Source organism: Anomaloglossus baeobatrachus, unplaced genomic scaffold, assembly GCF_048569485.1.
Source record: "Anomaloglossus baeobatrachus isolate aAnoBae1 unplaced genomic scaffold, aAnoBae1.hap1 Scaffold_2511, whole genome shotgun sequence".
Taxonomy (NCBI): Eukaryota; Metazoa; Chordata; class Amphibia; order Anura; family Aromobatidae; genus Anomaloglossus; species Anomaloglossus baeobatrachus.
In genome coordinates, this window is record NW_027442097.1 from 120,265 (window position 1) to 143,701 (window position 23,437).

The 23,437-nt window shown below is 48.1% G+C and overlaps 2 pseudogenes; both read left to right on the forward strand.

Moving 5' to 3' along the window:
* Positions 1-2,644: 2,644 nt before the first annotated feature.
* LOC142262741 (U2 spliceosomal RNA) lies at positions 2,645-2,851 on the forward strand (annotated as a pseudogene).
* Positions 2,852-16,455: 13,604 nt separating this feature from the next.
* LOC142262742 (U2 spliceosomal RNA) lies at positions 16,456-16,662 on the forward strand (annotated as a pseudogene).
* Positions 16,663-23,437: the final 6,775 nt, after the last annotated feature.

Genomic DNA, 23,437 nt, shown 5'->3' on the forward strand with positions numbered 1-23,437 from the left:
GGCTTGTGAGCATTAGAACAGGCCGGCGATTACAGGGTAACATGAAAAATGTCCAGCTTGCATTATGACTAGAACATGACAATATCCTTTTAAGTACTAACCTATGATGCGTTCCTAAGCAGTTGATGTTATATGTTCTACATTTCATTTTCTGCATACTTTACAAGTAGTAGAATTTGCTTTGATATAGGCAACTGGATTTTCACAATGAAAAGGCAAAGGATAACGCCCGAAAAAGACGCCATACATTATGTCAGTGCCATCACTGACAAACCTGGATTGACCATGAAATACATCAATCCCCTTAAAGGTGAGTTAAAACAAGTTTTAACTAAATTGCCTTAATATTGTCATGCATTAGAATGACTGTCTTAGGTAATGATAAATATTTTCTACAGGAAGAGGAGTGTTTGCTGAAACTGAAATCGAAAAAGGGAGTTTTGTTGCAGAATATCGAGGCGAGCTCACGTATGCACTTACGATGGTAGACAACTACTCGAGATTTATGGTTGTGGTACAAGTCAAAGATCTAATGGCCCATACTGCAGCGAAGGTCTTCCAAGCACACTTATGCAGACCTCATGGCTACTCAGAGAGAGTCCTCACAGATCAAGGCACAGCCTTTGAAGCGGAAATCTTCAAGGACTTCTGCAGCTTTTACCGATGCAGGAAGATGCGCACTACACCCTACCATGCTCAAACCAATGGTTATCAACCTGCTCAGGACTTTACCCCATATTCCAGATGTGGCCTTACAAGTCATTTATAGAGGGGTAACAATACGTTGGGATCACCGGATCTAATCTCCCTTTTTATACACCCTAAAATCTTGTTTGCTTTAGAATAAACAATAACATCATAAAGGTATAGCAGTACCGTTTCAAAGTTTCGGTGTCCCAAGCAGCATTCCATCAGCCTCTGGAAGGTTCCTGGCAAATTGCACAGCTCGAAGGGCATGCTTTTGAACTCGCAGAGACCCATCGGGGTGGCAAAGGCGGTCTTCTCCCGGTCTGCCTCAGCAACGGACACTTGCCAATAGCGACTAGTGAGATCAAGGGTAGAAAAATAATTTGCAGTTCTCAATGCAGCTAGCTATTCCTCAATACAGGGGAGTGGTGCTGTCCTTCTTCTTTAACAGGACCAACGGAGCTGCCCAGAGGCTACAACTGTCACGGATAACCCCAGCCTCCTTCATGTTGCTCAACATGTCCTTGGTACACTGGTAATGTGCAGGTAGTTTTGGCTTATATCTCTCTTTGATGGGTGGGTGTGCACTTGTGGGGATGTAGTGTTTGACCCCTTTTATTCTTCAAAAGTCTAGCGGATGTTTGCTGAAGACTTGCTCGTATTCTTGCACTAGCCTGTAGACCCCCTTCTTGTGATGTGAAGGTGTGGAGTCAGTGCCTACGTGTAATTCCTTACACCACTCCTCTGGCTGACTTGGTGAGCTGTCACTGAATGGGTGGGCTGAAGCAATGGTGGATGCTGCTGTTTGGATATCATGTGTATCTACTGAGAACAGCTTATCAATGGTGGCAAATCGGAGCAGCTTAATCTCTTGCTCTCCGCAGTTCAACACTCTCATGGGCACTCTTCCCTTCCATATTAATGAATAAAACTATGATGTAAATAGCATATAGATACCCCACAAATGCAGATAAAAGTAGGTTATGGGAAAAGGGGGAAGAGAGAAACAGGAAAATAGTGGAATAAAGTATACCTTCCAGGTGGGAGAGGAAATGGCAGCACAGCCAGTGGAGGTGAAGCAAGGGGAGCCTGCAACTAAAGAGTTGAGAGCGTTATCACATGGTGACTGAGCCTGATTGTAACGGGAGCATAGAGGTGCCGATCCTGTCTTACCTGCGTTGGTGTAGAAGTGGGTGTCCTGTGGTGGAGTCAGCTATGTGCAGTGGTGGCCGTGGGTTCTTTTATGTGCGACCGTAGTAATAGCTGCGCCCACTTCCTGTATGGGAGTGGAATGCAGTGAGGGTAATGGAACGCACGCCTGCGCATTTGTGTTTAACGTCGCGCATGTGCAGAACGGAGAAAAGGCTGCGCTCACTTCCTAATGAAAGGGAGTGAGACGCATCTGGGAAGGGAAGGGAAAAGATTAGGGTTTGGGGATGATGAAAGGGCTTTCTACGGGCAAGGATGGCAAAGGGTGGCAGTGACGGAAAGTCAGGCAGCCTGTCCTGTCCTGTCCTGTCCGTCCGTCTTTTTGTATCATGAATTGGAAAGACTGCAAGGGGGAGGGGAGGTGCTTGTGTCCAAAAGGAGGAGTTATTCAGATTCATTGCAGTGGGCGGCGGCTGCAAAAAGCACCATTCTTCTTGTTTTTGCTCTGCAAAACAGCCTTTTCAAGGGTTGGCTTGGGTGACAAAATGTCTTCTGTAGGCGTGGGTTTGTCTCCCTCTCCCTAAGATGTGTCCGGTATAGGCCAGGGTGCCACTCAAGGCCGTAACCAATTCGGGTTATAGCTTCTCGGCCTTTTGGCTAAGATCAAGTGTAGTTTCGGAGGACGCTACCTTGGTCGGTACTGGAAGGTGCCTGGGATTGCACGTCTGCCGGCCTTGAGGAAGTGTGTGCGCCTTCTGGTGACACATAGCCCTCTTGTGCCTGGACGGTTCCCAGGCAACGGGAGGCGATCACCTTTGTTATTTTGAAGTCCTACTGATAAACAGAAAAAAAAAAAAATTAAATCTGTTCTTATCAGTTTAATATCTGATACGTCCCCTCTCTGGGGACCATATATTAAATGGATTTTTAGAACAAGGAGATGGAAAAAATCTTGCTCTGTCCACTCCACGCATTGACCTGGTATTGCAGTACCTCCAGGACCGGTGCACCCCTTCTTAACCCAGTTTCCAAAAGCAGAACTCAATTCACCTGATTCAAATGAGCCCCATTAGTGAATTGAAAGAAAGCAAAAACTTTATATGCACCTCAATTTGGCCAATTCACTTTTCACACTTTCACCCTTTTTTTTATCTTTCACACCTTTTACTTGCTTTATTGATGCAAAAAGCTGTGCCAAATAGCAAACTCATCTCCACTCAACTTGACCAACTCTGCTATGTCCCGTGCAGTATCTTATTCTCAGTCTTATCTAGATCATTTGCAATTGAATAGAATAGATCCCTTTTGGCTGCTTATGACTGTGTAAAATATGTAGTTTTACTGGGCTGGGATGAGAGAATCCATTGAAGCATGGTGTAGGGATTGTGGTTCCTGTGTGCTAAGAAGAGAGGCTGGCACCAGCCAGAAAGCCCCATTGCAGCCAATAATCACTTAATAACTTTTTCAACTTGTCATCATATGGGAGGCCTTCCATTCCTTGTAGTAGTCTAGTTGCCCACCTTTGAACTGACTCTAACTTCTGAATGTCCTTTTTAAAATGTGGAGCCCAAAACTGGTTCCCATATTCCAGATGTAGCCTTACAAGTGATTTATAGAGGTGTAACAATACGTTGGGATCACGGGATCTAATCTCCCTTTTTATACACCCTAAAATCTTGTCCCAAGAAGCATTCCATCAGCCTCTGGAAGGTTCCTGGCGCATTGCACAGCTCGAAGGGCATGCTTTTGAACTCGCAGAGACCCATAGGGGTGGCGAAGGCGGTCTTCTCCCGGTCTGCCTCAGCAACGGACACTTGCCAATAGTGACTAGTGAGATCAAGGGTAGAAAAATAATTTGCAGTTCTCAATGCAGCTAGCGATTCCTCAATACGGGGAGTGGTGCCGTCCTTCTTTTTTAACAGGATCAACAGAGCTGCCCAAAGGCTACAACTGTCACGGATAACCCCAGCCGCCTTCATGTTGCTCAACATGTCCTTGGTACACTGGCAATGTGAAGGTGGTATTGGCTTATAGCTCTCTTTGATGGGTGGGTGTGCACCTGTGGGGATGTGGTGTTGGACCCCTTTTATTCCCCCAAAATCTAGCGGGCTTCCCACCGGTAACCCGCTCCCCAGCTTGGATGGATGCTGAGGGAGCCCCTTTTGCCCGCAGGCTCTGGCCCTGGGAACTGTAGCCTTGGCGGTGACTGTGCTTCCCTCTACGGTGTGAGCTGTTGCCTTCAATCGGGTCTTGACTGCTGGGAAACCCTGGAGGTTCCTGTCGCTAACGGATTTGACCGGTTTTACGGCGACTCCTAGCCTGGTCGGGGTCCGTAGGCCCTGCCGGATGGTGCTGGCTTCTCTTCACTCCCCGATCTGGTACCGGCGGGCCACCGCCCATCCCCGGTCCGTACGGTTCACTCCAATCAGCCTCTCCTGCAGAAGGTCACCACCGTCTGCCAACCTTGCTGAGTGCCCGGGCCACACACCCGGACACGGTCAGTCTCCTCTCCTCTTCACTTCTCTAACTCCAAAACTGATCTCTAATCTGACTCCTTTTCCCGCCTCCAGGACTGTGAACTCCTCGGTGGGTGGGATCAACCGCCTGGCCCACCCCCTGGTGTGGACATCAGCCCCTGGAGGAAGGCAACTAGGATTTGTGTTTAGCTTCGGTGTGCCTAGCCGGAGTGTAGAGTGTGTTGGTGTAGTACCTGTGACGACCTGGCTTGTCCAGGGCGCCACATTCCCCTATAGTCAAATGCAGACCGTCCGCGGGCTGCCCGTCCATCACCGGTTTTATTTTCACAACTGAAAAAGAATAAAACGGTAAAACATGTAAAAGCATCATAAACATTTTACAACGGTACAGCTTCCGCTCTTCTCCCACCCAAACAACCTGGCCCTGATGCTGCCCCTAAGAAGCGGGCAGCACCCCTTGACCCCAGTCCAGCACCAAGTTGCCCGAGCGGGTTCTGTCTCTTTCAGGGGGCCCACGTCCAAGGGGACCCCTGAACCCCCGGAGGATCGCCACCGGTTACGGTAGTGGCGGGCCTAGGCCATCCCTTTCCTCCAGGCCCATCCTCCCAAATCAGCCTCTCCGGAGGCGGTAACGGTGTCAAGCCAACAAACATTTTTATTTACATTGCACTAAGTTTGTGGTTGCCCTGCAAGTTCTCGGGCTTGTCCGTAAGCAGTTCCTTACGCAATGGTTGCACAGTCCCTACGGGGACAACAGTTGCCGGCAACGGCCGGTTTAATCACGGTTCAATCAGGTAAACTTCTTTGGTTGATCATCTTTACTTATCATTTAAAACTTTCAAACTGGTACACTCAACACATAAAGCCCCCCCCCTTTTAAAGAGTAGTTTCCCTGTACCTAAGTGGGGGTCTACCTAGGTTGGGGCGAGTGGACCTTCGGGGTCCGGTGTCAGTGGTGACAGGCAGTGGGGCAGAGGGAACAGTCAGTTCCTCCTCCCTGCTATCATGTGGGGCAGGCGGAGGCGTAGGGGAGCTGGGTACAGGTACATCCCTGGGCACTGGCTCGCGGTTAACCGTTTCCATCATTTCTTCATCCACGGGTTGTGGGAACAGTATCACTGGAAGGATCACCGCACCGTTCTGTGTAGGCCAGTCTGCTGGAAAATCACCCATCATGGTGTGGATTACCTCTTTTTCCTTCTCCACTGGACTGGGAACTGGAGCCTCATCCGCTACTCTCAATGCTGGTGGGCACTTCTTCAGGTGGTCTCGGGAAACCGTGGCCAAAGTCCCCCCCTGGTCACGGCTGATCTGGTAGGCCTTCTCATTCTCCCATCCTGTGGGCTGGACTACATACGGGGTTTTTTCCCATTGATCATCCAGCTTGTGGGCCCTTCTTTTCCGCTTCAGCACTACATCCCCAGGTTGGAAGGAACCGGCAGGCGCCTTCTTGTTGAAGCACTGCTCCTGTTGTCCCCGACTCCGGCACAAGTTCTTTTCAACATACTCCTGGACCTGTCGGTACTGTGTCCTCCGCCGAGTGTCCCATTCAGCTGTCGACAGGAGTGCTTCTGAAGCTTCCAAGCCCATTTCCAGATCCACTGGTAGCCGGCCGGGACGAGCTCTCATCAGGTATGCTGGAGTGCATTTCGTAGAGCTGGAAGGGATGTTGTTGTACATATCGACCAGGTCAGGTAGCTTCTCCAGCCACAGGTTCCGCTCTTCCAGTGGTAACGTCTTGAGGAGGCCCAGGACCAAGTGGTTCATCTTTTCACAAATGCCATTGGTTTGGGCGTGGTAAGGCGTGGTCCGGATTTTCTTGCAGCCGTACAACTGGCAGAATTCCTGGAATACCTCTGCTTCAAAGGCCGGACCCTGGTCGGTAAGCACCCTCTCCGGGTACCAATGCGGTCAACAGAAATAAGCCTGGAAAGCCTTAGCAGCGGTGCGGCCGGTTAAGTCCTTAACTGGGACAACCACCAGGAACCTCGAGTAGTGGTCTACGATGGTCAGAGCGTAGGTGTACCCACTTCGGCTGGGGGTGAGCTTTACATGGTCAAGGGCAACCAGCTCCAGCGGTTGGTGTGTAATGATCGGGTGTAGGGGTGCCTTCTGGCTGGCCTCGTCCTTCCTTCTCAATGCGCAAGGGCCACATTCTCGGCACCAGGCCTCCACAGATTCCCGCATTCCACTCCAATAGAACCGCTCTCTTAACAACATCTCTAGCTTCTTCCACCCGAAGTGCACTGCACCATCATGGTATGCTTGCAGGACGGTGGGCACGTTAGCCTGGGGAATCACCAGCTGGCGGATCTTCTCGTGAGTCTTTGGATTAATCAGCTCGCGATACAACTTCCCCTGGTGTAGGTATAGCCGGGTCCATTCTTGCCACAGACGTTGGGCTTCGGCAGGGGCAGCAGGGTCTATCCCAGCAGAACCCTGTTCCACTAGAGTCTTGACCAGGCGGACAGCAGGTGCCTGGTCCTGAGCTTCCTGCCAGTCCTGTCGGGGCAGCGGATCCAGGTTCACCCGTTGTTGGTAGACGTGCACCTTCTCAGTGAATGGCCGGTGAAATGCAGGCAACTCGATCTCTTCGAGGTCATCATCCTCTGGACCCTCTTCCGACAGGTGGGGCATCCGGGAGAGTGCATTGGCATTGACGTTGGTACGGCCGGCCCGGTACTTGATGGTGAAATCGTAGTTGGCTAACCTGGTCACCCACCGCTGCTCCAACGCGCCCAGCTTGGCCGTATCTAGATGGGTCAGCAGGTTATTGTCTGTGTACGCGGTGAACTTGGCTGCTGCCAGGTAATGGCGGAACCGCTCGGTGATAGCCCACACCAGTGCCAAGAGCTCAAGCTTGAAGGAGATGTAGTTCTCAGGGTTCCTCTCAGTCGGTCGGAGTTTTCGGCTAGCATAAGCTATTACCTTTTCCCTTCTGTCTTGGACCTGGGATAGAACAGCCCCCAAGCCCACATTGCTGGCGTCGGTGTAGAGGATGAATGGGCGGCTGTAGTCAGGGTACGCTAGGATTTCCTCTCCGGTCAGGGCTGTTCTCAGCTGGCGGAAGGATTCCTCATGCTTTTCTTCCCACACCAATGGGGCTACTAGGGATCTACCACCCTTGGTCTGTCCTACGAGGAGGTCTTGCATGGGGGCAGCCATCTTTGTGTACCCCTTAATGAAGCGACGGTAATATCCCACCAGGCCCAGAAACTGCCTCACTTCCCTCACTGTGGTCGGTCTCGGCCAGTCTTGGATGGCGGTGATCTTCTCGGGGTTGGGGGCGACACCTTCCGCACCAACCACATGTCCTAGGTACTGCACTCTGGGTTTCAGCAGATGACACTTTGAGGGCTTCAGCTTCATCCCATACTTGGCAAGGGACGCGAACACCTCGGCTAGGTGCTCCAGGTGGGCTTCATACGTCTGTGAGTACACAATCACATCATCCAAGTACAGCAAAACGGTCCCATAGGCAGTCTTCTCTCGGTCTTCCGGTGCCACGGCCACCTGCCAGTACCCGCTGGTGAGGTCAAGGGTGGAGAAGTAGTTAGCGGTTCTCAGCGAGGCCAGGGACTCTTTGATGCGGGGCAGAGGGTAAGCATCCTTATGCGTTATCTGGTTAATCTTCCGGTAATCCACACACATCCGCATGGTGCCATCCTTCTTCTTAACCAGCACCAACGGAGCGGCCCAGGGACTACAGCTGTCCCTAATAACCCCTGCCTCCTTCATGTTCCTCAACATGTCTTTGGCGCATTGGTAGTGCGCAGGGGGAATAGGCCTGTATCTCTCTTTAATAGGGGAGTGTGTACCGGTAGGGATGTGGTGTTGAACCCCTTTAATCTGCCCAAAATCTAGAGGGTGCTTGCTAAAAACCCGCTCATACTCCTGTACCACCTGGTATACCCCTTCCTTGTGGTGTATGGGGGTATCATCAGTGCCGACATGTAGCTCTCGATACCACTCGCCTAACTCCCCCAGGGATGAGTGGGAACCGGCAGCAGGCGGTGTGACCGGGGGAACGGCTTCATGGATCGTGTGGGGATCTAGAGTGAGCAATTTGGCAAGGGTAGCGTACCGGGTGGTGCATGAATGCACACATATTGGTTTTATAATCTTATTGTATTACTTTATATTCTTATTTCATTTGTGCATATCTCCACCATAATCCTGGCTACGAAATATAGCTTTTTTTGGGGTACACAGGTAGTAAGGTCTTCTTTCTATTTCTTTAGGGGTGATATAGCCTGGTGGAACTCTAGACCTCTAACATTATATATGCACCCTTTTTCTTTATGGTTCTTGGACACCTTATAACATTCTTCCATACATATATATCTTTCTCATAAATTATAAATAATTAGGCATTTTTATATATTTTATTTACATTTTCATAAATAACTTTTTACAAAGCATGGGGGACATTCTCACATACATATAATTTTCATGTACGCATTCTGAAAATTTACGCATAAACCGTACACACTCCTTTTTGTAACAATTTCTATAACTCATTCGCTGAACTCTCATCCCGGATATTCATTCTTACACCGAATTTCCTGTTATAACACAACATTCATGATTTTTATTCAATTTATTTTTATTTTTTAGGTTTATTAGTAGTGATGAGCGAGTACTAAAAAGCTCGGGTGCTCGAAGCTCGGGCCGAGCCTCCCAAGATACTCGTGTACTCGGCCCGAGCACCGAGCCCAATGTTATCCTATGGGAGACCCGAGTATTTTTGTGAAATGACCACCGGCAGCATGTAGAAACCCTAAAAATGGCACAAAAGTCTCCGAAGAGTGCTCAAATGACATGGCAACAGCATGGGGAAGACCCCTTGAAGCATTTATCACTCAAAAGTCACAGCTGTGAATAATTTTGTCCGCGTTTTACGCCATTTTTACGGACTCACCAGAAAACCTTCCAAAATGACACCAAAATGATTTTTCATAGCGGAAATGTTAAGGGCACATACCCAATAGTGAGATAGAGCTAATGTATGTTACTTTTTGAGCTCAATACATGAAAGATTTTACGTAAAACATTGTGTGGCACTCCGATGTCCCTGAGAAGAGACGTACATAAAGGCCTCTGAGTCTAATTACCCACACTCTACAGCTCCGGAATGTCATGCTCTTCAGCCTCCTCCTCCTCCTGCGCATCCTCATCCACTTTACCCTCCACACCAGTCCCAAGCTGGAAGCACTGCAGCACTGCCTCGGCGAAGCGGCAACAGGCTGTGCTGCAGCTAATCTGCATAGGTGACAAACCCCACAATGCAGAAGAGGTGTGGACAGCTCTAAAACAGCATGCAGATCACTGGCTCACACCTCTGAACCTAAAGCCAGGAAAGGTTGTGTGTGACAATGGCCGGAACCTGGTGGCGGCTTTGAGGCGAGGCCAGCTGACACATGTTCCATGCGTGGCCCATGTGCTCAACCTCGTGGTTCAGCGGTTTCTAAACTCATACCCAGAGCTGTCTGATCTGCTGGTAAAAGTTCACCGCCTGTCTGCACATTTTCGAAAGTCACCTACTGCTTCAGCCGGCCTTGCCGGCTTTCAGCGTCATTTGCATCTTCCGGCTCACAGACTGGTGTGTGATGTCCCCACGCATTGGAATTCAACTCTGCACATGTTGATCAGGATATGTGAGCAGAAGAGGGCAGTTGTTGAGTACCTGCATCACCTAAGCCATCGGGAAATGGGTCAAACTCCACACATAACACCTGAGGAGTGGAGATGGATGTCCGACTTATGTACCATCCTCCAAAACTTTGAGGACTCCATCAAGATGGTGAGCGGCGATGACGCCATTATTAGCGTCACCATACCGCTTCTCTGCCTTCTAAAACGGTCTCTGCTCAAAACCAAACATGATGCATTGCAGGCGGAACACGATGAGTTGGAGCAAGAAACAGTAGTGGGTGTGGGTGATAACACACAGCCCAGCCTCGTCTCATCACAACGTGCAGTGGAGGACTATGACGAGGAGGAAGATGAAGACATGGAGCAACTCTCCGACCAAATTGAGGATATGACATGCATACCAGTCATATGCTCAGTTCAGCGTGGCTGGCCAGAGGACAGGGTAGATGAGGAGGAGGAGGAGGAGAAGGAGGAGGACAGCATGTTCAGTCATCGTGTTGGTCTGGATATTGAAGTGATGGCTGTTAAGAGTCTGGCGCACATGGATGACTTTATGGTAAGCTGCCTGTCTCGTGACCCTCGCGTTAAGAACATCTTGGCCGACAATCATTACTGGTTGGTAACACTGTTAGACCCACGCTACAAGGAGAACTTTATGTCTCTTATTCCCGAGGCGGAGAGGTCAGCCAAAATGCAGCAGTTCTGGAAGGCCATAGTCACGGAAGTAGGCAAAGCATTCCCTTCACAAAACGCTAGCGTCATAATTGTAACACTATTAGTTAAAAGAAATGGATAAAATGTAAAAAAAACAAAATAAGGCATAACTTTTGTTTAACATCAATTTTTTTTTTTTAGATTTAACCAAAGAATGTGCACATTTGTTATAATAAACAAGTGAAAAATGTTGAAAATCAGTCATCCAAAGGTGTGTGAAAAAAAAATATATATATGGTACCAATAAAAATGTCACTTTGTCCTGCAAAGAATGCAGCCCCCCACATTATTTTTTTCCTCTGTGCGGCCCATACACCCAGCCGAGTTTGAGACCCCCTGCCTTACACTATATAGATATCATGTTCATTCCCCATCTATCTTGCTCAGGAGAGCATCTCCCTCCCCCGGCACCAAGAGCAGCTCATACTGAATTGTTACATTGACTAGTAACACTGCACACAGAAATGCACCTTAATATTCCACTGTTAACCCTTTCCTCCCAGCAGTAACACACAACTCCTCACCTTGATATCATGGTGATTTATGGTCAGAATGACTTCAATGCGATCAGTGATTTCTATTCTAGCTCTGCTCACATAGATTTTATATCCACACTCAACTATAGGCCGTTCTTCATATTTTGGGGGTTTTTAGTCAGATATACTAGTTTGTGCCTGTATAGTATTGGTGTAGATGGGAGTGTAGGGCATGGGTTACATGGCACTGTGGTGGGATACTGATGGGAGGTATTGGTGCTGTGTTTGATGCTTCTACTGGGTATTTTCCTACAAATACTGGAACAGCTCACTGCTTAGAATGATCCTTCCCAGCTCTATAATATATTATATATACCCCACAATGCAGGCTCACACACACATTTGTCTCAAGTGTGTTGTAGGGACACAGATACAGTCTTGGTCATGTGACTAAAGGCTACTTTACACACTGCGATATCGGTCCTGATATGGCTAGTGTGGGTACCCGCCCCCATCTGTTGCGCGACACGGGCAAATCGCTGCCCATGCTGCACAACACCGAACAGAACCAGTCACACATACTTACCTGCCCGGCGACGTCGCTGTGACCGGCGAACCGCCTCCTTTCTAAGGGGGCGGTCCGTGCGGCGTCACAGCAACGTCACTGAGCGACCGCCCAATAGCAGTGGAGGGGCGGAGATGAGTGGCCGGAACATCCCGCCCATCTCCTTCCTTCCTCATAGCGGCTGGGAGGCAGGTAAGGAGAGGTTCCTCGTTTCTGCGGTGTCACACGGAGCAATGTGTGCTGCCGCAGGAGCGACGAACTACATCGTTACTGCTGCAGTAACGATAATCGAGAATGGAGACCCATGTCACCGATGAGCGATTTTGCACGTTTTTGCAACGGTGTCACACGCAGCAACATCGCTAATGCGGCTGGATGTGCGTCACAAATTCCGTGACCCCAACGACTCCGCATTAGCGATGTCGCAGCGTGTAAAGCCCCCTTTAGTGGGAGTGGTGTACAGGGTCTTAGCAGTAAAGAGTATTCCATATTTCTGCCAGATACCCACAGAGATATTGAAATCTGAAAAAAGAGACTTCTGCTCATTGAAGGTAAGAACTGCTCACATAGCGTTCAAATCCACAGCAAACGAGTGCTCTAGCACTGGCATCTCAGCAGGGATATTCCCCTACTACACATGTGTGTCTGGGTCGCTGTGACAGTTTACAGGACATAACTCAGGGCACCTAGACAGAAGGCAGAGGGACTACTTTCTATTTCTGGTGTAGAGCTTAGTACAATATATATATATATACTATTACATGTGACACATGTACCTTGTATTACCATTATTCGCTGTATATGAACCCCTTTTCTCCGGGCATTATTTGTCTATAGCATTTTTCACGAACCTGAGGCAACTGAGAACCCTTCAGTGAAGGAATTCCACTAACCCTCACAATACCAACCAGGGGCCTCCCTGCAGTAACTCAGGTAGTTGTACCCATTCTCTTTCCGCATTCTATGTGTTCTTCTTCTTTCTTCTTTTTTTTCTTTTTTCTTCTTTTTATTTCTATCATGTAGTTCAGGGGTTTATAGATATATGTCCTGCATCTCATATTTCCTTTAGTGGTGCTTCTTACCCATTCTCATATCATTTACCCTAGTATTTCATGATCCTGAGGCGACTGAGAACCCTTTAATAAAGGAATCCTTTTTCACTTGAATTGTCAAGTGATACTTACCAGTGACTATCACGTAATGTTACAGGTAGTTGCATTTTCTTCCTCTTCTTTCTCTCCTTTCTTCTTTGTCACACGGTCCATTGTGTTATAGCCCACGTGTCATGATAACACTTGTACCATCTTTTCATTTAGATTCCACCTACAATTATTTACCGATTCCAGTTCTGAAATAGGCTTTCATCATCTAATCACTAGAATTCTCAAGTGCATAAGGTACTGAGACATATACATGTTCACACCATTATAAAGAACAAAGTATAAACATTGAGGTTTTTCTCACACCCATGTTCCTGTGTTCTTTGATATGATATGTGTTCATTTCCTTCACTATATAGGATTGCAAGTTTTCCATTTGTACCTTAATGGCAATGACGCTATACAATTGAACACATATCATCCTGTTATCCATATAGGTGTGTATTTACCTGCTTGACTATTTTTGGTTGTTTGATCCAGAATGTTTCTCCAGATAGGTCATGTGGAAATTTTCTTTCCTCAGTACAAATGTTTTCACTATGGCTTTGGAAAAATTTTTTGTATGTGCATCATGGTCATTTGACCCATTGTACTCTCAAGTAGCAATATATTGTACTGTTATGTTGTACTATGTACTAATTACGTGTTTATATGGTTTTGTAACCCTTTATGATCTTAGATAACTTTATCCTTGATAAAGACCTAAAAACAAGGTCGAAACGTTGGATGAATTATCCTTTTGCACAAATAAAGAATTTTCAGCATTCCAAGAGTTCTTTTCTTACGTTATTGATCACTATAGTGTGCCAGAGCTATTTCTATTGAATTGACTCTTATTTTTTCTGAGCACCTGCTATATACACAGTGAGCCAGACATATTCAAGTTTCATTCAGAAGGCAGAGGGAAGCCTTAGCAGCTGAGCCTATATCTTGGCTTGTGAGCATTAGAACAGGCCGGCGATTACAGGGTAACATGAAAAATGTCCAGCTTGCATTATGACTAGAACATGACAATATCCTTTTAAGTACTAACCTATGATGCGTTCCTAAGCAGTTGATGTTATATGTTCTACATTTCATTTTCTGCATACTTTACAAGTAGTAGAATTTGCTTTGATATAGGCAACTGGATTTTCACAATGAAAAGGCAAAGGATAACGCCCGAAAAAGACGCCATACATTATGTCAGTGCCATCACTGACAAACCTGGATTGACCATGAAATACATCAATCCCCTTAAAGGTGAGTTAAAACAAGTTTTAACTAAATTGCCTTAATATTGTCATGCATTAGAATGACTGTCTTAGGTAATGATAAATATTTTCTACAGGAAGAGGAGTGTTTGCTGAAACTGAAATCGAAAAAGGGAGTTTTGTTGCAGAATATCGAGGCGAGCTCACGTATGCACTTACGATGGTAGACAACTACTCGAGATTTATGGTTGTGGTACAAGTCAAAGATCTAATGGCCCATACTGCAGCGAAGGTCTTCCAAGCACACTTATGCAGACCTCATGGCTACTCAGAGAGAGTCCTCACAGATCAAGGCACTGCCTTTGAAGCGGAAATCTTCAAGGACTTCTGCAGCTTTTACCGATGCAGGAAGATGCGCACTACACCCTACCATGCTCAAACCAATGGTTATCAACCTGCTCAGGACTTTACCCCATATTCCAGATGTGGCCTTACAAGTGATTTATAGAGGGTTAACAATACGTTGGGATCACCGGATCTAATCTCCCTTTTTATACACCCTAAAATCTTGTTTGCTTTAGAATAAACAATAACATCATAAAGGTATAGCAGTACCGTTTCAAAGTTTCGGTGTCCCAAGCAGCATTCCATCAGCCTCTGGAAGGTTCCTGGCAAATTGCACAGCTCGAAGGGCATGCTTTTGAACTCGCAGAGACCCATCGGGGTGGCAAAGGCGGTCTTCTCCCGGTCTGCCTCAGCAACGGACACTTGCCAATAGCGACTAGTGAGATCAAGGGTAGAAAAATAATTTGCAGTTCTCAATGCAGCTAGCTATTCCTCAATACAGGGGAGTGGTGCTGTCCTTCTTCTTTAACAGGACCAACGGAGCTGCCCAGAGGCTACAACTGTCACGGATAACCCCAGCCTCCTTCATGTTGCTCAACATGTCCTTGGTACACTGGTAATGTGCAGGTAGTTTTGGCTTATATCTCTCTTTGATGGGTGGGTGTGCACTTGTGGGGATGTAGTGTTTGACCCCTTTTATTCTTCAAAAGTCTAGCGGATGTTTGCTGAAGACTTGCTCGTATTCTTGCACTAGCCTGTAGACCCCCTTCTTGTGATGTGAAGGTGTGGAGTCAGTGCCTACGTGTAATTCCTTACACCACTCCTCTGGCTGACTTGGTGAGCTGTCACTGAATGGGTGGGCTGAAGCAATGGTGGATGCTGCTGTTTGGATAGCATGTGTATCTACTGAGAACAGCTTATCAATGGTGGCAAATCGGAGCAGCTTAATCTCTTGCTCTCCGCAGTTCAACACTCTCATGGGCACTCTTCCCTTCCATATTAATGAATAAAACTATGATGTAAATAGCATATAGATACCCCACAAATGCAGATAAAAGTAGGTTATGGGAAAAGGGGGAAGAGAGAAACAGGAAAATAGTGGAATAAAGTATACCTTCCAGGTGGGAGAGGAAATGGCAGCACAGCCAGTGGAGGTGAAGCAAGGGGAGCCTGCAACTAAAGAGTTGAGAGCGTTATCACATGGTGACTGAGCCTGATTGTAACGGGAGCATAGAGGTGCCGATCCTGTCTTACCTGCGTTGGTGTAGAAGTGGGTGTCCTGTGGTGGAGTCAGCTGTGTGCAGTGGTGGCCGTGGGTTCTTTTATGTGCGACCGTAGTAATAGCTGCGCCCACTTCCTGTATGGGAGTGGAATGCAGTGAGACTAATGGAACGCACGCCTGCGCATTTGTGTTTAACGTCGCGCATGTGCAGAACGGAGAAAAGGCTGCGCTCACTTCCTAATGAAAGGGAGTGAGACGCAGCTGGGAAGGGAAGGGAAAAGATTAGGGTTTGGGGATGATGAAAGGGCTTTCTACGGGCAAGGATGGCAAAGGGTGGCAGTGACGGAAAGTCAGGCAGCCTGTCCTGTCCTGTCCTGTCCGTCCGTCTTTTTGTATCATGAATTGGAAAGACTGCAAGGGGGAGGGGAGGTGCTTGGAGGAGGAGGAGTTATTCAGATTAATTGCAGTGGGCGGCGGCTGAAAAAAGCATCATTCTTCTTGTTTTTGCTCTGCAAAACAGCCTTTTCAAGGGTTGGCTTGGGTGACAAAATGTCTTCTGTAGGCGTGGGTTTGTCTCCCTCTCCCTAAGATCTGTCCGGTATAGGCCAGGGTGCCACTCAAGGCCGTAACCAATTCGGGTTATAGCTTCTCGGCCTTTTGGCTAAGATCAAGTGTAGTTTCGGAGGACGCTACCTTGGTCGGTACTGGAAGGTGCCTGGGATTGCACGTCTGCCGGCCTTGAGGAAGTGTGTGCGCCTTCTGGTGACACATAGCCCTCTTGTGCCTGGACGGTTCCCAGGCAACGGGAGGCGATCACCTTTGTTATTTTGAAGTCCTACTGATAAACAGAAAAAAAAAAAAATTAAATCTGTTCTTATCAGTTTAATATCTGATACGTCCCCTCTCTGGGGACCATATATTAAATGGATTTTTAGAACAAGGAGATGGAAAAAATCTTGCTCTGTCCACTCCACGCATTGACCTGGTATTGCAGTACCTCCAGGACCGGTGCACCCCTTCTTAACCCAGTTTCCAAAAGCAGAACTCAATTCACCTGATTCAAATGAGCCCCATTAGTGAATTGAAAGAAAGCAAAAACTTTATATGCACCTCAATTTGGCCAATTCACTTTTCACACTTTCACCCTTTTTTTTATCTTTCACACCTTTTACTTGCTTTATTGATGCAAAAGCTGTGCCAAATAGCAAACTCATCTCCACTCAACTTGACCAACTCTGCTATGTCCCGTGCAGTATCTTATTCTCAGTCTTATCTAGATCATTTGCAATTGAATAGAATAGATCCCTTTTGGACACATTGGATTCAGCTGCTGCAGTGACTGCAGGTGTTAGAAGATGCAGACTTGGCATCAGGTGCTGTCTATCAGATTCCACTCCAATTAAAGCTTCCATTGTTTTTCGGTGTTTTCTTTGAGCAATGATGATGTCTTTAGTGATCTGTTGGCTCCCTCTCCTGGAGGAAGAGTTTGCTTGCTCTTGGACTTTCAAAAAGAGAGGTCATGATAGACATTTAGCTTCTGAGCCCAATTGGGGACAGTCATGGGTGATGAATGTTTTGCAACCTGCTGCGAAGCCTGATACCGCAATATAAGGAACGTCAAATACTAAGAATGGGCGGCCTATGAAAGAATTAGTACTTTCATTAAGCATACTTAAACGGCTAATTGGGAATAGACAAACTGTAAAAAGCCCTCTGAGAAAGCCCCTCTCTAACCTTTGTTAGTAAGCTTTTCTGTAGTCTGCCTGTTGATGTATTTTCCGTTTGAACAGTGCACAACATGAAGTTACGGAACACTGGCTTGTCACAATGTCCCCCGCTGACATCACAATAGCGCTGCTGCCTAGAAAGCCAGCTGCGCAGCAGAAGTTGCTCTTTGGGTGGGATGGTGGGCTAATGTATCTATTCCTGCTTGGTGTGAGTTTGACATGATCTAGAGCAACGAGTTCCAGCGGCTAGCGGTTGATTATTGGCTGTAATGGGGCTTTCTGGCTGGTGCCAGCCTTTCTTCTTAGCACACAGGAACCACAATCCCTACACCATGCTTCGATGGATTCTCTCATCCCAGCCCAGTAAAACTACATATTTCACACAGTTATAAGCAGCCCATGGGCATTCACCTGGATTAAAACCCATAACAGCTCATAGACCAAACAATCAATCTACCACTGGACCAAAGACAGGAAGCTAAATCCACTGCCTGCGGTAACTAACTTAATCCTATAGTCTACTCACACAACAAACCCAAGAGAAAGGAAAAAAACATGGCTTCGATTATCCATCCAATGAAAACGCATAACCATTGTGAGCCATTGGACAATGCAATTGCACACATGGTGACATGGTGCACGGCCCAATGAATCAAGTCTGTACTTCATATTCACGGTTTAAGCCCTTGGGTTCTAATGTGTCCAGAGTACATATCCAGAAAGATTCCCTTTCTTTGTGCTAAGCACAAGTCAACAATACGTTGTAAGCAGATTCTATTACCAGTCCCACACCATTTTGTGACGCATAATCGCACAGTGGCCCAATTAAGATTCCAAGTCATCGAACATGTCCCAGCCATACGCAGAGGAGGCGATAGAATTAGGAAGCTCAAAGAAAGGGAATCTTTCTGGATATATACTCTGGGCACGTTGGAACCCAAGGGCTTAAACCATGAATATGAAGAACCGACTTGATTCATTGGGCCGTGCACATTTTTTCTAACGCCCGGTTCTTTTTCGTGTTCACACTATATATGGTTCCACTATGTATGGAGTTCCATTCTTCCTTGTTTTTTATTTGTCATGTTTGTCTGATTACCTTGTCTAACAGTTTTTTCTCCCCTTTCTTTACCTTCCAGGTTCCCATAGTCACGTGAAATATCCCTGTTGCACTTGATTACGGCTCACTATTCACTATAGGATGTCTTATATCTAACATCACACTCTCACCCATCAGCACTCTATAGGTTTGTATAAGGTATGCGCTTACACATCCGGTCCTCCATAGGTATTTCCACTTATGTAGCACTATCCCTATGATCACTCATAACTCATACCCTTGTAGTCAATTACAGCCTCCTCTCTCCCCTCTCCCCTTCTCCCTTTCCATCTATAATTTTGCCAGTACAATATTAGTTTACATTAGGCACACACTCACATATTCCTTTCCTTAGTGACTTATTGTAATTCACATTCGCATACAATTCTCTATGCCTGCCCCATTACTACATTCATACCTACTTGACCCTATCCTGATACCCCTTGTCTCACCTTGTTGGTCCCTACACCTGTTATCATCTCCTTTCCTGTGTCTGTCTTGTCACACAACACATTTTAGCATATCCCTTGTGCTCCTTATTACCTGTCCTGCCTATAAGAATTATGTCCATTATGTCCATGCATGGCCCAATGAATCAAGTCTGTACTTCATATTCATGGTTTAAGCCTTTGGGTTCCAATGTGCTCAGAGTATATATCCAGAAAGATTCCCTTTCTTTGAGCTTCCTAATTCTATTGCCTCCTCTGCGTATGGCTTGGACATGTTCGATGACTTGGAATCTTAATTGGATCACTGTGTGATTATGCGTCACAAAATGGTGTGGGACTGGTAATAGAATCTGCTTACAATGTATTGTTGACTTGTGTTTAGCTCAAAGAAAGAGAATCTTTCTGGATATGTACTCTGGGCACATTAGAACCCAAGGGCTTAAACCGTGAATATGAAGTAAAGACTTGATTCATTGGGCCGTGCACCATGTCACCATGTGTCCAATTGCATTGTCCAATGGCTCACAATGGTTATGCGTTTTCATTGGATGGATAATCGAAGCCATGTTTTTTTCCTTTCTGTTGGGTTTGTTGTGTGAGTAGCCTATAGGATTAAGTTGGTTACCGCAGGCAGTGGATTTAACTTCCTGTCTTTGGTCCAGTGGTAGATGGATTGTCTGGTCTATGAGCTGTTATTGGTTTGAATGCAGGTGAATGCCCATGGGCTGCTTATGACTGTGTAAAATATGTAGTTTTACTGGGCTGGGATGAGAGAATCCATTGAAGCATGGTGTAGGGATTGTGGTTCCTGTGTGCTAAGAAGAGAGGCTGGCACCAGCCAGAAAGCCCCATTGCAGCCAATAATCACTTAATAACTTTTTCAACTTGTCATCATATGGGAGGCCTTCCATTCCTTGTAGTAGTCTAGTTGCCCACCTTTGAACTGACTCTAACTTCTGAATGTCCTTTTTAAAATGTGGAGCCCAAAACTGGTTCCCATATTCCAGATGTAGCCTTACAAGTGATTTATAGAGGTGTAACAATACGTTGGGATCACGGGATCTAATCTCCCTTTTTATACACCCTAAAATCTTGTCCCAAGCAGCATTCCATCAGCCTCTGGAAGGTTCCTGGCGCATTGCACAGCTCGAAGGGCATGCTTTTGAACTCGCAGAGACCCATAGGGGTGGCGAAGGCGGTCTTCTCCCGGTCTGCCTCAGCAACGGACACTTGCCAATAGTGACTAGTGAGATCAAGGGTAGAAAAATAATTTGCAGTTCTCAATGCAGCTAGCGATTCCTCAATACGGGGAGTGGTGCCGTCCTTCTTTTTTAACAGGATCAACAGAGCTGCCCAAAGGCTACAACTGTCACGGATAACCCCAGCCGCCTTCATGTTGCTCAACATGTCCTTGGTACACTGGCAATGTGAAGGTGGTATTGGCTTATAGCTCTCTTTGATGGGTGGGTGTGCACCTGTGGGGATGTGGTGTTGGACCCCTTTTATTCCCCCAAAATCTAGCGGGCTTCCCACCGGTAACCCGCTCCCCAGCTTGGATGGATGCTGAGGGAGCCCCTTTTGCCCGCAGGCTCTGGCCCTGGGAACTGTAGCCTTGGCGGTGACTGTGCTTCCCTCTACGGTGTGAGCTGTTGCCTTCAATCGGGTCTTGACTGCTGGGAAACCCTGGAGGTTCCTGTCGCTAACGGATTTGACCGGTTTTACGGCGACTCCTAGACTGGTCGGGGTCCGTAGGCCCTGCCGGATGGTGCTGGCTTCTCTTCACTCCCCGATCTGGTACCGGCGGGCCACCGCCCATCCCCGGTCCGTACGGTTCACTCCAATCAGCCTCTCCTGCAGAAGGTCACCACCGTCTGCCAACCTTGCTGAGTGCCCGGGCCACACACCCGGACACGGTCAGTCTCCTCTCCTCTTCACTTCTCTAACTCCAAAACTGATCTCTAATCTGACTCCTTTTCCCGCCTCCAGGACTGTGAACTCCTCGGTGGGTGGGATCAACCGCCTGGCCCACCCCCTGGTGTGGACATCAGCCCCTGGAGGAAGGCAACTAGGATTTGTGTTTAGCTTCGGTGTGCCTAGCCGGAGTGTAGAGTGTGTTGGTGTAGTACCTGTGACGACCTGGCTTGTCCAGGGCGCCACATTCCCCTATAGTAAAATGCAGACCGTCCGCGGGCTGCCCGTCCATCACCGGTTTTATTTTCACAACTGAAAAAGAATAAAACGGTAAAACATGTAAAAGCATCATAAACATTTTACAACGGTACAGCTTCCGCTCTTCTCCCACCCAAACAACCTGGCCCTGATGCTGCCCCTAAGAAGCGGGCAGCACCCCTTGACCCCAGTCCAGCACCAAGTTGCCCGAGCGGGTTCTGTCTCTTTCAGGGGGCCCACGTCCAAGGGGACCCCTGAACCCCCGGAGGATCGCCACTGGTTACGGTAGTGGCGGGCCTAGGCCATCCCTTTCCTCCAGGCCCATCCTCCCAAATCAGCCTCTCCGGAGGCGGTAACGGTGTCAAGCCAACAAACATTTTTATTTACATTGCACTAAGTTTGTGGTTGCCCTGCAAGTTCTCGGGCTTGTCCGTAAGCAGTTCCTTACGCAATGGTTGCACAGTCCCTACGGGGACAACAGTTGCCGGCAACGGCCGGTTTAATCACGGTTCAATCAGGTAAACTTCTTTGGTTGATCATCTTTACTTATCATTTAAAACTTTCAAACTGGTACACTCAACACATAAAGCCCCCCCCTTTTAAAGAGTAGTTTCCCTGTACCTAAGTGGGGGTCTACCTAGGTTGGGGCGAGTGGACCTTCGGGGTCCGGTGTCAGTGGTGACAGGCAGTGGGGCAGAGGGAACAGTCAGTTCCTCCTCCCTGCTATCATGTGGGGCAGGCGGAGGCGTAGGGGAGCTGGGTACAGGTACATCCCTGGGCACTGGCTCGCGGTTAACCGTTTCCATCATTTCTTCATCCACGGGTTGTGGGAACAGTATCACTGGAAGGATCACCGCACCGTTCTGTGTAGGCCAGTCTGCTGGAAAATCACCCATCATGGTGTGGATTACCTCTTTTTCCTTCTCCACTGGACTGGGAACTGGAGCCTCATCCGCTACTCTCAATGCTGGTGGGCACTTCTTCAGGTGGTCTCGGGAAACCGTGGCCAAAGTCCCCCCCTGGTCACGGCTGATCTGGTAGGCCTTCCCATTCTCCCATCCTGTGGGCTGGACTACATACGGGGTTTTTTCCCATTGATCATCCAGCTTGTGGGCCCTCCCGCTTCAGCACTACATCCCCAGGTTGGAAGGAACCGGCAGGCGCCTTCTTGTTGAAGCACTGCTCCTGTTGTCCCCGACTCCGGCACAAGTTCTTTTCAACATACTCCTGGACCTGTCGGTACTGTGTCCTCCGCCGAGTGTCCCATTCAGCTGTCGACAGGAGTGCTTCTGAAGCTTCCAAGCCCATTTCCAGATCCACTGGTAGCCGGCCGGGACGAGCTCTCATCAGGTATGCTGGAGTGCATTTCGTAGAGCTGGAAGGGATGTTGTTGTACATATCGACCAGGTCAGGTAGCTTCTCCAGCCACAGGTTCCGCTCTTCCAGTGGTAACGTCTTGAGGAGGCCCAGGACCAAGTGGTTCATCTTTTCACAAATGCCATTGGTTTGGGCGTGGTAAGGCGTGGTCCGGATTTTCTTGCAGCCGTACAACTGGCAGAATTCCTGGAATACCTCTGCTTCAAAGGCCGGACCCTGGTCGGTAAGCACCCTCTCCGGGTACCAATGCGGTCAACAGAAATAAGCCTGGAAAGCCTTAGCAGCGGTGCGGCCGGTTAAGTCCTTAACTGGGACAACCACCAGGAACCTCGAGTAGTGGTCTACGATGGTCAGAGCGTAGGTGTACCCACTTCGGCTGGGGGTGAGCTTTACATGGTCAAGGGCAACCAGCTCCAGCGGTTGGTGTGTAATGATCGGGTGTAGGGGTGCCTTCTGGCTGGCCTCGTCCTTCCTTCTCAATGCGCAAGGGCCACATTCTCGGCACCAGGCCTCCACAGATTCCCGCATTCCACTCCAATAGAACCGCTCTCTTAACAACATCTCTAGCTTCTTCCACCCGAAGTGCACTGCACCATCATGGTATGCTTGCAGGACGGTGGGTACGTTAGCCTGGGGAATCACCAGCTGGCGGATCTTCTCGTGAGTCTTTGGATTAATCAGCTCGCGATACAACTTCCCCTGGTGTAGGTATAGCCGGTTCCGTTCTTGCCACAGACGTTGGGCTTCGGCAGGGGCAGCAGGGTCTATCCCAGCAGAACCCTGTTCCACTAGAGTCTTGACCAGGCGGACAGCAGGTGCCTGGTCCTGAGCTTCCTGCCAGTCCTGTCGGGGCAGCGGATCCAGGTTCACCCGTTGTTGGTAGACGTGCACCTTCTCAGTGAATGGCCGGTGAAATGCAGGCAACTCGATCTCTTCGAGGTCATCATCCTCTGGCCCCTCTTCCGACAGGTGG